We start from the raw sequence: 17092 nt of genomic DNA, 5'->3' as shown, positions 1-17092 counted from the left end.
AGGACAAGAACTCAATGAAGGCAAATAAATGAATAAGATTTTTTTTAAAAGAAAGATGAAAAAATAGAAATAATATATATATATATATATATATATATATATATATATATATATTAAAAAGAAACTAAAATAAATATTGCCAAAAGACAAGAGAACTAGAGATCCTTGAAATTAGACTAAAATCAAGAAATGAATCAAGAATAATAAAGAGTTCATTCTTGCCTTTATATATACTATCTACCTACAAGCCAAATGGCAACATTCTATAGGACCTCTAATATGTGTCTAATTTGTAAGATACATGGTTTAATTTATAAAGTAAGTTTCTTATATGTATGCCACATTATTAGATTGTACCACAAGCTACCAATACATACAATATGTGGCTAACTTGTTGATTAAGTTTCTAATCTATCAATCACCTATAGACATGAATAAAGATGAAATTATATCCATAAAGCTTTTAGAAAGCTTTTTTAGATATTATGAAATTAATTTATTTTTATTTACTTCTACTTAATCATATTATTTAGATAACTATATATGTCTATGATATTATCTCCCTCTTTTAACAATGAGTTCCACAAGGAGTAATGATGACATGTTGATGAAGTCCAAGATGCAATAAATTATATTTGTCACATACTCTAATTATTATTTTTTTTAAGGTAGTTCATAGGTCCTCTTAGCTATTAATAATATTTCATTCTAAGACAAGAAGACCACCTTATTATTTGATCATTATTGATACCTTCATAACTTCCTTAAAAAAAATTATTGTTATACTATCTTTGGAAGTATCATGAGATTTTGAAAATTTTTCCTTAGTATCACAAATATGAAGATCACAGGATGTACATGATTGAATTTATTTAAAAAAATTGAATTAATAGTTAGTATTGATTTCATGATTTGAAAATGAAATTATTCTAGATTTAAAAAAATTTCCTATTGTTGATCAAAAGCTATATATCTTTCTTTAGATATAAGATAAAATTGGCTACAAAGAGCATTTGATAAGCCTTGTTGTTTTTATAGCCAATAAATAATCTTAAATTCAAATCTTCACAAAGACATGTTCCAATAGGCTTGGCAATGATTCAAAACATATAGTGATATAAAATACTCAAAATTCTTATAATCCATGTATACAATGATTGAACTATAAGTACCTTCTAAATAATGGTGTCATTTTTAAAATAAATCTATAATTATAAGAATTTTTTTATTGTGGATCTCATAGTTGATTTCAATTGTTAAAAATTTTCTTGAATATAAAGCTAGTGAGTGAAGTTTATTATCTATTTCTATTTGTGATAATATTATATTCTAAAAAATATAATATATCTATTTTTATAAAAAAATAGCTTAAAAAAATTGATGTGATATAAGATTAGTGCAAAAATAAAATTGGACTTCAAAACTTCAAATGTTGCTTCTACTTCTTGATTTGATTGAACTTTGTCTTTACAAGTCAAATGTGTAAGTAGAGTTGCAACTTGAGAGAATTTCTTGATAAAGATCTAATAGTAATTTGTAATTTCTAAAAAATATTGGACATCTCTTATCATTTTAAAAATCTTCTAATCCATAATGATTTGAACTTTTTTAGGATCTATCATATGTTCATTATTTGAAATGATATATTCTAAGAAGTTGACTTGAGTACTATAAAATATACACTTTTTTATCTTAGTATAGAGCCATACATCTCTTAGTTTTTATTATACATGAAAAATATAAAGTTTATATTTATATATATTTTTAGAATAAATTATGATTTTTTGTAGATAATAGATAATAAAATTATCTAAAAACTTTTAAAATACATAATATATTAGATGTTAATTTTTTTTTAATGCATTAGTTAGCCCAGAAGGCATGACATGGTATTCAAAATGTCCATACTTGGTTCAAAATATAGTATTTTATTCATCTCTTTCTTTGATGCATATTAGATTGTATACTCTTTATAGATTTTTTTATATAGATCTTAGCTTGATTCAATTAATCAAAAAATTTGGATATCAAAGATATAAGATACTTATTTTTAATGGTGAACTTATTGAATCATCTATAATTCATACACATCTAGAACAATCTATTTTTTTTTCTTTATAAATAAGATTAGAGTTCTTACTAGAGTTTTAGAATGGTATATGAAATTTTTGGCCAAATTATTTTTAATATACTCCTTAAGTTTAGCCAACTCATTTTATAATAAATTATAGATTGGTCCAAAAGGTATTTGAGTTCCTTCTTGAAGGTGAATTGATTATTTATAAGGATAATATTTTGGAAGAATATTTATATTTTTTTCTCAAAAATATCTTAAAAATCTTGATATTAGCTTGAAATGCTACTTAAAATCTTTCAATTATTAAAAATAAGTGTGGTATAAATAACATAAGATGGTCTTTTTTTTATAGGATGTAAAAAAATTCTTGCATATGTAAATATAAGTTTGATTTTATTAAAATTATGTTTTTTTTATATATATATATATATATATATATATATATATATATATATATTAACAACACTGTTAATTATACTTTCAAAAAAGTCAAGACTACGAAAAATCCAATTTGCTTAAAGATTATACTTTTCAACTTAATGTTTGAAGGTTAAATAAATTCAGCATCAATTTCTTTACATCATATTGTAATCTATAAAAAAATTGATTAATGAATGCAACATCATTTCATTTAATGTCAGTTACAAGTTGTCAAAATTGTGAAGCATACAATATTATGGATTGATTGTTTTTTTACAAAATATAGATCTTATTTTTTGCAATACAAATTAAAATATATTTTTTATAAATAGATCAAAACTTTTCTAAAAAAATATCTAAATTATTCAATATTAGATTACATCATTCAAGATCTTATATCATCAAACTTTTCAAATAAGGCAATTCTTGATTCTTTAATACTTGAACAATATTCCACCTATTATAAATATATATATATATATATATTCAAATAATTATCTATATAATTAAATAGAAGTATTTAAAAGTAGATTAATTTCACAATATTTTTTAGAAAAGCTTCTTAGAAGCTTTATAGATGCAATTTTGACTTCACTTATATTTGTAGTTGATTGATAGATTAGATAAGAAATTGGGTCAACAAATTAATTATATGTCACATATATTGATATTTTGTTGAATAAGCTAATTATGTAATGTATATAAAAAACTTACCTTGCAAGTTAAGATATGTATATTGTAAAGTTAACACATGTTAGAAGTCCTCTAGAATATTGCCACATAGCTCTTAGTTAGATAATCTATATATATATATATATATATATATATATATATATATATATATAAAAGAATGAAACCTTCTTTATTCTTGTCAATGTCTTTTTAATCCTTGGTCTTATTTTAAGACTTTTTATTTAGCAATCGTCATTTTAGTTCAATATATTAACATCTTTGAGTGACTTTTAATCTTTTCAAGTGATACAAGAGTGTAATAAGTTTTTTTTTTTTTTTTTTTTTTTTTTTTTTTTTTTTTTTTTTTTTCTTTTTCTTTAAAATTTCTTCCAAATTATCTAATATTGAATTATGTTATTTAAAAAAAATAAAATAATGATAATACAAAATTAAAAAGTAATTTTTTAATAAACCTGACTTGTTATCTTAGAATTAGATAGTTTTAGAGTTGAAGTTCATTTATTAATTATATTTAATTAATGAATCTTCAAAACTTTGATCTTATATCATAAAACTTCTATTAAGGATAAAAATCCAATAAAAGTAAATAAATAAGTAAGACTTTTTTTTAAAGAAGTATGAGAAAATAAAAGTAAAAAATAATATCTATATTTAAAAGAAATTAGAATAGATATTGGCAAAAGATAAGAAAATTAAAGACTGTTGAATCTAGGTTAGAAGAAGAAAAGAGTTGATAAAAGTGAAGAAAGCTTTACTCTTGTTTCTATATATACTATCTACTTAGGATCTATGTGGCAATGTTCTATAGAACCTCTAGCATATGTTGACTTTGTAAGCAACATATTTTAATTTGTAAGGCAAGTTTTTTATATATGTGTCACATCGTTAGTTTATTCCACAAACTATCTAGAAGTGTAATGTATGACTAACCTGTTGACAAAGTTTCTAACTTAAAAGTAAATAATAAATATGTGTAAAATCAAAATTATATCTATGAAGCTTTTAAGAAGTTTTTTTAGAAGATATTATGAAATTAATCTATTTTTATTTATTTTTACCTACTTCTATCTAATCATTTAAGTAATTATTAGAACATATATATATATCTATGGCATTATCCCTTCATTTAGAGATGAGTTCTATTAGGCGTAATCATCATATATTGAAAAAATCTAAGATCCTACAAATTATCATTGCTACATACTCTGATCTTTGTTCTCTTTGAAAATATTTAATAGGTCTTTTCAATCATTGATAATGTCTTTTACTAAGGCAAGAAGACCACTATGTTATTTAATTGTTATTGAGGCCTTTATAACTTCATTCAAATAAAACATTTGGAAGACCATTAAGAATTATTCCTACTTCTAATAAAATCACCGAACATCGGGACTTTCTTCTAAGGTCGTAATATCAAATACATTATATCTTATCATCTATTTAAGGAAGAATATGACATTTTTCAAGGTCTTCATATCAATTATGTTGTCTTAAAGGTTGTGACAATTATAATGTTTCATCCGACAAGTCAGCAAATGATAGCTCTTCAGTCGAATCTGATACTTCTTGATTCTTCATTTCTTTAATGCTAAAATATACACAAAAGCTAAAAACAAAGATAGAAGGTAGAATATTATCTTTTCTTGATCTTGTTTCTTTTACATGAAAGTTTTTTTATTTTTCATCTACATTTTAATGGATGTCATTGATAAAAAACTTCTACTTTTTTGTTTCATTTGCTAGATTATTTGTTGGCTTTTATGTGTATTTATTCATATCATATATGTGTCAATGAATGAGATATTTCAACCTATTTTAGTGCCACTTTGAATCTAAGACTTCTTTCACTTTAAATTTTTCATTATTTTCTACTTCTATAAGACGAGATGGCACCTATTTTTTTTCTTGGTATATTTATTGTCTTGTATGATTTAATAAGATACATCTGGAATATGGAATGGATCTTTATTGTCTCTCAAAGGTATAATTAATAAGAAATTAGATTGATTTTTTTTATAAATAGAAAAATATCTAAGCTAAAAATAGTCCAACTTGTCACAAAGATAAGTAATCTTGATATTATGACAAAGTAACTACATCCTATCAGTCATATTGAATTGTCATTGTTGCTCCCTAAAGATATCTATATTTATCTTTTTTTGTTCTCAAACTTCTTTTAATTGTACCTCTGACAAATGATTTATCAAATCTTTGACTATAGGATTATCAACTCTTAAAAAGTCAAAAGCATTAAGTTGTGGATGATAACCATAATTAATAAAAAAAGATGTTCGGTAAATAGAATAGTGTACCATGTTATTATAGACAAACTTTACCAATACCAAAAGAGTTGTTCAATCATCTTATTGATAGTTAATGATACACCTCAAATATTACTCCAAAACTTAATTAACATACTCTGTTTGTCCATTAATTTGAAGATAAAAGGCCAAAGATAATTTTATATTGATTTATAAAATCTTAAAAATGATTCTTTAAAATCTTGATATAAATTAAGTCTCCCTATCAAATATAATATCCTTGAATAATCCATGATAGCAATAAATATTCTTAAATAAAAACTTAGATTTTTTTTACTTATAATAGATTTTATATATATTACAAAATATGCCATCTTATTAAAATGATCTACTATCATAAATATATAATTATATAAATTTGAAATTGAAAGATCTATAATAAAATCTATAGAAAAAAAAAAAAAAAAGATAGATGTTCAAGTATGGGTAATGGTTAGAAAAGTCTATAAGGTCAATGACAAGGAGTTTTGACCTTGAACAAACATGATATTACTGAACAAAGTCTTTTATTGCCTTCAATATTTTTCACCACCAAAAGTCTTTAGATATAAATTCCAAAGTCTTATTATATCTAAAATTTCCAGTCATTGGAAAGTCATGATATGCTTGAAGAATACATAAATATGCTTCTCCTTCTAGAATATATAGGCGTCCTTCAAAATAAAGTAAGTTTTTTTTGAATTCAAACTTGAAAGTATTATGAGACTTGAAAGAAGGATTCTTGATATCATGAATAAGAAGATCAAAAGACATACTTGATTGAATTTGTTAAACAAAAGTTGAATCAATAGTCAATGTGGATTTTATTGCTTGAAGATGGAAATACTCTAGCTTCAAGAAAATTGTTCTTTACTAATCAAAAGATATGTCTTTTTATTTTAATGCAAGATAAAAATATCTAAAAAAGGCATTTCATAAATCTTGTTATTTTTTAAGTCAATAAGTGATCTTGAAATCAAATCTTAACAAAGACATGCTTAAATAAGCTTAGCAAAAAATCAAAATACATGTTGGCATAAAATATTTAAGATTTTTGTGATTTATATAAATAGTAATTGGATTAGAAGTGCCTCCTAGATAACAATTTCGTATCGTAATTGCTTATAGAATGTAAAAAATAGTTAGAACATATAATATGTTCATAAGTCTTGGTGTAAGTAAGAATGGTTAATATATTAATTTAAATAAATTAAGTATAAGAAACTTTATTTTAAATTTTATCTATTGTGATTATGGCATTTAAAAAATTATATGACCTAAATATTTACTATGAAGCCTTAAGAGGAGATTAGAGCCTAAAGATAAAAATCTAAACTAGTAAGAGGCTTATTGGAAGGAATGAATGCAAGGCATGGTTGGATAAAGGCAAGGAATGAGGATCTTCATTCCTATTGATCGAAAGCCATGTCCAATGGGCTTTATGGAGGCTCTTGGTGGGCATATTAGGGATTAGAATTTTTCTTCTGAGGGAATTCGAGCTTTTGAGGCTAGGGTCAACAAGTTTAGATTTTGGATATGGATTGGGAGCAAATTTTGTGTGATTTGGAGTTTTTATGAAGGATATATTAGCGCTCAAAGTTAAGATGTCAAATTCATACATACTATCACTCTTTGGGGCATAACATACGTTAACAGAAAGCAATGAAGAATCGAGGAGTGGAATTGAAGAGAATACTTTTTAACTATACTTTTTAACTACACTTTTTATGTACTATTTTATGAATTTAGAATTTCAATGAAGAAATCAAAGAGAATTGAAGTTAGTGCATCCATATCAAAAAAAATAAGTAAGTGATTTTATTCATAGTAATGGTTAGAGCCATATCTTAAGTTTTTGGATGATTTTTTGAATCAAATCTTTTGAAAAAAGTAGATTAGTGTATTAGAAAGCTATAAATATAAATTTTGTGGCATTTAAGTGCTTTTTTTGTAAGATATGAAGAAAATTACATGTAGGTGTACAAAAACTAGGATTTAAAGCTATTATTAGGATTTGAGTGATATCTTAAGATCTGCAATGAATTTGAAGTAGAAACTTGTTGTAATAGATTTTAAAAGTAAATTTGTACTTCATGTAAAATTTAAGTGTATTTGATTAGTCCGATTCGAAGATATGAATTTTTGAAGTTTGGAAATAATACCACATCAGGATATGTAAGGATTTAAAGTTTTTTTTATCATATTTTGGGTATTTTTGGGAACTTAAGACTTATATATTTAGTATAATTGCTCCAAAAAGTATTCTATATATATATACAAACTTAGTCTTTCTTATCTCAAGACTTGATTGAGCAATAAATGGCAGCTAGGAGCCTAGTACTTTTTTAAGGCTTAATTCTCTCTATCCTGCAAATGACATCATTCTTGAAACAAATCTAGAATTGTAAGAAGTTCATTGTAATAAATCTTATAGTTGATTGTCACAAACATATATTTACTATAATTATTATGTAAATGATATGAATAGATAGAAATAGATAAAAGTAGATTCATTTCATAATATCTTCTAGACAAGCTTCCTAAAAGCTTCATTGAGAATGCTTTGACTTTATATGTGTTTATACTTGATTAATAGGTTAGAAACTTTGTCAATAAATTAACCACGTGCCACACATGTTCATAGCTTGTGGAACAAGTTAATTATGTGGCATCCACATAGAAAACTTGCCTTGCAAATTAAGATACATATTGTACAAAATCAACACGTTTTTGAAGGTCTTATAAAACGTCGTCGCGTAGCTCCTAAGTAGATAGTATATATAGAAGCAAGAGTGAAGCCTTCTTCACTCTTGTTAATTCTTTTCTTGCTTTTGGTCTAGTTTCAAGGGTATCTAGTTTTCTTGTCCTTTGGCATAAGCTATTCCAATTTTTTTCTTAATATATATATTTAGTTATTTCTATTTTATCATCTTTCTTTGAAAAAAATCTCACTTGATTATTTATTTTTATCAAGTTCTTGTCCTTGACAGATTGACAAGACTGTACTTATAATATCAAAGCTTTATCTAATCTTCATTAAGAAAGAATTATACCTTTCTCTTGATAAGACATAAGTATATTAAAAGTTACAGATTACCTTCTTCTAAACAGATATTGCTCTTAGTATTTTCTTTGTTTTCAAGTCCTTTCTTCTATTTGATTTGTGTGATATTAGACATCTTCTCTTTTCTAAGTATTATCATGGCAGTACTTACTAAAATAAAGAGTATAATGGCACAAATGCAAGAGTAATTGAGGAAATTAATGCTTGCGATGCATCAACTCAATTTACCACTATAAAGAGCAATAAGTTTAGATGGAAGTGTAGATATACAAATGATTGGAGCTGCTTCAATATTTGCACCAAATCATGTCCCTTCTCTTATGGTGGAACACCCTTTCAGTGTTAGAAAGCCAAGAATTACCTTATCCGAGAAGTTTGATGGCACCAGATCAAAGTTTAGAGGATTTATCAATCAAGTACAACTTGTGATTGAACTTCAACTCCAAAGCTATCCAACTCCAAGATCGCAAGTTAGATTCATTGGTATGCTTCTTTCAAGTTCAATATTATCATGATTTTCATCTTTTCTTGAACGATGACATCGAATATTAGATAATCTAGAGGCTTTTTTGGTAGAGTTTCAATCCATATATAGACAATATGATACAATTCGTGTTGCAACCAACAAGATCCATATTTTACAACAAAGTAATTAATCAATAATATTGTAGACTTCATACTTTTGTCAATTTGTAACTGATATCATAAGAGATAATACTACACTTATTAGTCAATTTTTCTATGGATAACAATATGAGGTAAAAAAAAATTAATGCTCAACTTATCTGATCCTCAAACATTGAGTCAAGCAATTGACTTTGCTGTAAAGTGTGACAGTCAACTTTTTGAATTTTGATCTAAGAACCATATAAGTGGACTTCAATGTTACAATAATTCAATAGCAAAACTAACATCTATTCAACACATACATTCAAAAGTAGAAGATATGCAAATTGATGCGATATGTTTCAAACCTCTTACTAAGGAAAAAAAGACTCATCGTTGTCAAGAAGGATTGTGCTTATATTGTAGAGAACCTAAGCACACTGCTCAACATTATCCAAAGAAGTGACGCAACCATAAAATGAGGAGTACGACTATCAAAGAAGATAGTATGTTAAAAAACAAATTTTTCTAGCTATAATAGAGACCGTGCGGCTAGAACCTTGAACAATACCTAGTCAAGGTCCTATTCTCTCCTCAAAACCCTCTCTTTGTTTTACAATAAATATTATTTTAGGACCTAAACATCAAAAAGCCACTACCTCAGCATGTTTCTTAGATGAAGAATTTGTTAAAAGACATAGCATACTTTTAGTGAAGCAAACTAAACCTGTTCATATAGAAATCATAGATTATCATCCGTTATCTTCAAAAGATGTTACTCATGAAACTCTTTCTATAGAAGTAGCAAATAATGGTTATAGTAGCTTTGTAATATTTAATATCATTAGATCTCCCTGTAATCCAATCATTTTAGATTTATCATGGCTAGAAAAATATAATCCTAAAATAGATTGGACTTCTCATAGTCTTGAATTTTTTGAAAGTATAACTAAGAATATAGTTGATCAAGTAAAAAGTCATAAGTCTAGTACAATTAAACTTGCATTTGTAAGTACAAGAACTTTCTTGCATGTTACAAAAGAAGAATCATCTTCTGTTATTTATATCGCACTTGTTTCTACTAGTGGAAGACTTCAAGTGGCATTCCATGCCAATATCAAGATTTTCAAGATGTATTTGAGAAGAAGAATACAAATACTCTTCTGAAACATCATTCCTATGACTGCTCAATCGACCTTCAAGAAGGAAGGAACACAACCACCATTTGGACCAATCTACAATTTATCTCAAAATGAGTTGCCTGAATTCAAAGAATATATTGATGAAAATCTGGCCAAAAACTTCATATGCCATTCCAAATCTCTAGCACGAGTTCTAATTTTATTTGTGAAGAAAAAAGATGGATCATTGCGGATGTATGTCGATTATGAGGAATCTACAAAATCACCATCAAGAACAAGTACTCGCTACTTTTGATATCTAAATTTCTTGATCAATTGAATCAAGTTAAGATTTATACAAAAATAGATCTACAAAGAGCATACAATCTGGTATATATTAAAGAAGGAGATGAATGGAAGATTGCGTTTTTAATAAGGTATGGATATTTTGAATACAATGTCATATCTTTTGGACTTAGAAATGCACCAGCAACATTCTAACATCTAATAAATGATGTCTTTTGGAAGTTTTTAGATGATTTTATTGTTTATTACCTAAACGACATCTTAATCTATTCTAAGAACACAAAATAACATGAACTTCATGTTCGTCATGTGTTACAAAAACTAAGAAATGTAAGACTCTATGCCAAGTTAAAAAAAAAAAAAAAAAAAAAAAAAAAAATGTATTTTATAGTACTCAAGTCGACTTTTTAGGATACATCATTTCAAATGATGGACTTATGCAAGATCCTAAGAAAGTTCAAAATATTCTGGATTAGAAGATCCCAAAAATAGTAAGAGATGTCTTATGCTTTTTGGAATTTTCCAACTACTATTGGATCTTCATCAAAGACTTCTATCAATTTGCACCTCCACTTACACGTTTGACTTGTAAAGACAAACTTCAATGGAATCAAGAAGCAAAAGTAGCATTTGAAGCTTTGAAGACAACCTTTGTTTCTGCACCAATCTTGTATTTTGTTGATTTTTTTAAGCCAATTTTTATAAATATAGATGCATCAGACTTTGCTATAGATGCTGTATTATCACAAATGGAAAAAAATGATAAACTTCATCCTATAGCTTTTCATTCCAAAAAAATTTCAGTAGCTGAGATCTACTACAAGATCCACGACAAAGAACTTCTTGCAATCATAAATTTGTTTTAAGAATGGTGCTATCATCTAGGAAGTACTCCTAGTTCAGTCATTGTATATACAGATCACAAGAACCTTAAATATTTTATATCAATACGTATTTTTAGTCGTTGCCAAACCCGTTGGAGTATGTCTTTGTCAAGTTTTAATTCAAAATCACTTATCAATGGAAAAATCAAGAAGATTTGTCAAATACACTCTCTTGACAATCTTACCTTGGACCAAAAGAAGGAGATGCTGCTTTTGGTCAGCAACGGATAATTCTCATGAAGCCAAAGTATCTTCCATCTTCGAGCAATGAAATCAATACTAATTATTGATTCAACTTTTATTAAGCAAGTTCAGTCAAGTATGTCTTGTGATCCTGTTATTCGTGATATTAAGTGAAATCCTTCAAAGTTTCATGATACTTCCAAGTTTGAATTCAAGAACAATCTACTATATTTTGAAGGATGCCTATAAGTTCCAGAAGGTAAAACTTGATTACGTGTTCTTCAAGCTCGTCATGACTTTCTAGCAACAAGATATTTTGGATACAATAAAACTTTGAAACTAATATCCATGGATTTTTGGTGGTTCCAAATAAGAAAGTTAATTAAAGATTTTGTACAATCTTGTGATGTTTGTTCAAGATCAAAAACTCCTCGTCATTAATCTTATGGACTTCTTTAGCCATTATCCATTCCAGAACAACCATGGTCTTCTATTTCTATGGATTTTATCATGAATCTTCTAATCTCACGTTCTTATGACTCTATATTTGTGATAGTAGATCATTTTCCCAAGATGGCATATTTTGTATCATGTACAAAATCTATCACAAGTGAAGAAATAGCTAAGCTCTTTCTTGACAATATCTATCGCTATTATGGATTATCCAAGGATATCATTTCAAAAAGGAAAACTCAGTTTGTATGAAGATTTTGGCAGACTCTCTCTAAGATTCTAAAAGTAGATGTAAAACTATCTTGAATATTCTATCCTCGAATTGATGGACAAACGGAGCATATTAATCAAGTTTTGGAGCAGCATTTAAATGTACTATCAACTACCAATAAAATGATTGGACAATTTTTTTGCCGTTGGCAGAGTTTATTTATAATAACACGATAAATTCTTCGACAAAACAAATACCTTTCTTTGCCAATTATGGTTCTTATTCACGACTTGATATTTTTGACTTTTTAAAAGTTGATAAATCTATAGCAAAAGATTTGACAAATCATTTGTCAAAGCTACATGCAACAATGAAGGCACACTTAAAAGAAGCTCTAAAACAACAAAAGAACAATGTGGATGTCTATCGAAAGGAACAGCCACTATTCTTCATAGGTGTCAAAGTATGGTTACTTTGTCGTAATATCAAGACCACTTGTCATTATGACAAGTTGGACTATCAAAGGCTTAAACCATTTTTTATATTTACACAAATCAATCCAGTTGCATATCGTTTACATCTACCAAAGTCAATAAAAATCCATCTTGTATTTCACATGTCTCTTCTTGAATCATATAAGATAGTGGATATACCAAGAAGAAGACAAGCTCCACATCCTCCCATAGAAGTAGACAATAATGAAGAGTTCAAAATGGAAGAAGTCTTAGATTTAAGACGGCATCAAAATAAATTAGAATATCTTGTCCATTGGCACAAACATGATATTAGTGAAGACACATGGGAGCTAGTAAAGAATCTTACAAATGCAACAAAAGAGGTGGAGGCTTTTCATCGACGACATCCATCAAAATTAAGACAAAAACCTTCTTTATAAAAAAAAAAAAATCTAGGCAAGATAACATTCTACTTTCAATCCTTATTTGTAGCTTCTTTGTAGTTGTGACGCTAAGGAGATGGAGAATCAATAACCAGCGGATTTGACTGAAGAGCCTTTGTTTGCTAAACTGTCAGATGACACATTACGATTGTCACAACCTTGAAGACAATGCAATCGAGATGAAGATCCTGAAGAATGACATATTCTTTTTCAAATAGATGGCAATGTACAACGCATTTGGTATCACGACCTTGGAGGGGACTCTCAATGTTTGGTAATTTTACCAAAAGTAGAGACAACTCCTAATGGTGTTCTAAATATTTTATTTGATGGAAGTTATGAAAGCCTCAAAAATCATCAAATAGTTGGGTGGTCCTCCCGCCTTGATATAGGACACTATCGATGGTTGAGAGGCCCTATCAATCGTTTTTGAAGAGAACAAAGATCAGAGTATGTGGCAATTATAATTTGTCGCATCTTAGATTTCCTGGACATGTAATAATTACTCCTCATGGAACTCATCCCTTGAAGGGGGAATAATGTCATGGACATATATTTACTATAATTGTAATCTAAATAATATAAAAAGATAAAAGTAGATAAAAATAGATTAATTTCATAATATCTTCTAGATGCTACTTTGACTTTACATGTATTTATACTTGATTATTAGGTTAGAAACTTAGTCAACAAATTAACCATGTGCTACATATGTTGGTAGCTTACAGAATAAGTTAACTATGTAGTGCCTACATAGAAAACTTACCTTGTAAGTTAAGATATGTGTTGTGCAAAGTCAACTCGTTTTTGAAGGTCCTATAGATCGTCGCCATGTAGCTCCTAAGTAGATAGTATATATATAGAAGTAAGAGTGAAGCCTTCTTCACTTTTGTCAACTCCTTTCTTGCTTCTAGTCTAGTTTCAAGAGTCTCTAGTTTTCTTGTCTTTTGGTAATAGCCATTCCAGTTTCTTTCTTAATATATATATTTAATTATTTCTATTTTTTCATCTTTCTTTGAGAAAAGTCTCACTTGTTTATTTATTTTTATTTGATTCTTGTCCTTGACGTTGATCTTGACTATTGAAATTTTTCTTAAATAAAAAGCTATTGAATGGAGTTTATCATCTGTTTCTATTAAGAATAATACGGTACTTAAAGCAAAGTATGAGGCATTTTTTTTTAATTATAATTGGCTTAAAAAAATCGACACAATACAAGATTAGTGTAGAAATAAAAGTTGTCTTCAAAGTTTCAAATGTTGTTTTTGCTTCTTGGTTCCATTGAAGTTTGTTTTTATAAATCAAACATGTAAGTGAAGCTGCAACTTGAGAGAAGTCTTTGATAAAGATCCAATAGTAGTTGGCAAATGTTAAAAAAATATTGGGCATCTCTTACTATTTTTGAAATCTTTCAATCTATAATAATTTAAGTTTTTTAAGATACATTATAAGTCCATCATTTGAAATAATATATTCTAAGAAATTGACCTTAGTAGTGTGAAATATATACTTTTTTATCATGGCATAGAGTCTTACATATCTTAATTTTTGTAATACATGATGGAAATGAAGTTCATGTTCTTATATGTTCTTAGAATAGTTTATGATATCATCTAAGCAAGAAACAACAAATTCATTTAAAAACTCTCAAAAGACATCATTTATTAAATATTGGAAAGTTGGTAGTACATTTGTAAGTCCATAAGGCATGATGTTGTATTCAAAATGTCCATACCTAAAATGTAATATTTCATTCATCTCTTTTTTTAATACATACCAAATTATTTGCTCCTTGTAGATTTATTTTTGTATAGATCTTAGCTTGATTCAACTGATCAATGAGTCTAAATATCAAAGATAGTCAGTATTTATTTTTTATGGTGATCTTGTTGAATCTTCAATAACTAATTCATATCTATAGTGATCCATCTTTTTTTTTTCATAAATAAAATTAAAGCTTTTGATCAAGATTTTATATGCATATGAAGTTCTCAGCCAAATTTTCTTCAATATACTTCTTGAATTTAGCCAACTTATTTTGTGATAAATTATAAATTGATCCAAATAGTAGTTGAGCTCATTTTTGAAGATCAATTGAGCAATCATAAAAATGATATTTTGAAAGAATGTATACATTCTTCTTCTCAAATACATCTTAAAAATCTTAATATTAGCTAAGAATGTCATTTGAAGTCTTTCCACCATTAGAAACAAGTGTGACACAAATAACATAAGGTGATCATTCTTTTGCATCTAAAAATATAAGTTTAATTATACAAAACTTATGACTTTCTATTTGATTAACTATACTCTTAGTTATACTTTTAAAAAACTTAAGACTACAAGAAATTTAACCTATTTTAGAATCATATTTTTTTACCTATGATAAATCTAAAATGATTAGATTAGAGGTAGATCTAATAATATTAAATATTACAAAGCTACTATGACCATTAATTTTTACTTTTATAAGAAAGATTTCATAAGTAATATCTCTTAAAGATAATAGATGACCATCTTTGACTTCTATGTGAATGGATTAAATTTTCTTCAATAAAATTATGCTATATCTTTTAGTAAATTTTTTATCTAAAAAACAAGTTAAGGCTCTTGAATCTAAAAAATAAAGGCTTTGTAATATTTAGGTCCTAAAATAATATTTATTGTAAAACAAGAAGAGAATTTTGAGAAAAAAATAAAACCTTTACTAGATGTTGTACAAGGTTCCAATCACATAGTTCTTATTGTAGCTCAACAAACTTTTTTTGACACACTATCTTATTTGAAAATTATAATTTTTATTTTGTGATTGTGTTACTTCTTTGGATAATATTGAGCAATATGCTTAGGTTCTCTATAATACAAGCACAATCCTTCTTGACAATGATAAGTCTTTTCTTGCTCAATAAGAAATTTGAAATATACCACATCAATTTGCATATCCTCTACTTTTGAATGTATGTATTGAAGAGACATTGGTATTGCCATTAATTTATAGTAACATTGAAGAATAATTGTATGACTCTTAGATTGAAATTCAAAAAGTCAATTGTCATACTTTATGACAAAATCAATTGCTTGACTCAATGTTTTAGGTTTAGATAAGTTAAGCATCAATTTTTTATCTCATATTATAATCTATAAAAAAATTGGCTAAAAAGTGTAGCATCATTCTACTTGATATTAGTTGTAAGTTATTAAAACTATGAAGCATATAATGTTATTGATAATTTTTTTTATTACAAAATATAATTCTTATTCATTGCAACACAAATTGTATCATATTTTCTATACAAGAATCAAAACTCTATCAAAATAGCCTTCAAATTATCTATTATTAGATATTATTGTTTAAAAAAAGATAAAAACTATGATAATGTTGAATCTGAAAGAAGTATACTAATGAATCAAACTTACAATCTTGGATTTGGATAGCTTTGAAATTAAAGCTCAATTGCAAGTTGTATGTAATTGATAAATTCTCAAAACTTAGATCTTGTGCCATTAAACTTTTTGGACAATGTAATTATTGGTTCTCTAACACTAGAAGGATATTCTATCATAGAAGAAGGAACATGATTTGGTGCAAATATTGAAGCAACTTCAATCATCTCTATATCTTTGCTCCCTGCCATTCTTGTTATTCGTTGTAGCGATAAATTTAGTTGATGTATTGCAAGTATTAACTCCCTCAATTGCTCTTGCACTTGTGTCATTATACTCTTCATTTCAAGAAGCTCTACCATGATAACACTTAATATTGCTCAAAACAAATAGAAGAGAGGACTTGAAAACAAAGAAAATATTGAAGACAATATTAATTTATAAGAGGATAATCCATAACTTTTAATATGCTTATGTCATATTTAAAAAAAA

This window comes from Physcomitrium patens, chromosome 18, assembly GCF_059467195.1.
Source record: "Physcomitrium patens ecotype Gransden chromosome 18, ASM5946719v1, whole genome shotgun sequence".
Lineage (NCBI taxonomy): Eukaryota > Viridiplantae > Streptophyta > Bryopsida > Funariales > Funariaceae > Physcomitrium > Physcomitrium patens.
The sequence above is the reverse complement of the archived record's forward strand: the minus strand, read 5'-3'. Positions refer to the sequence as shown.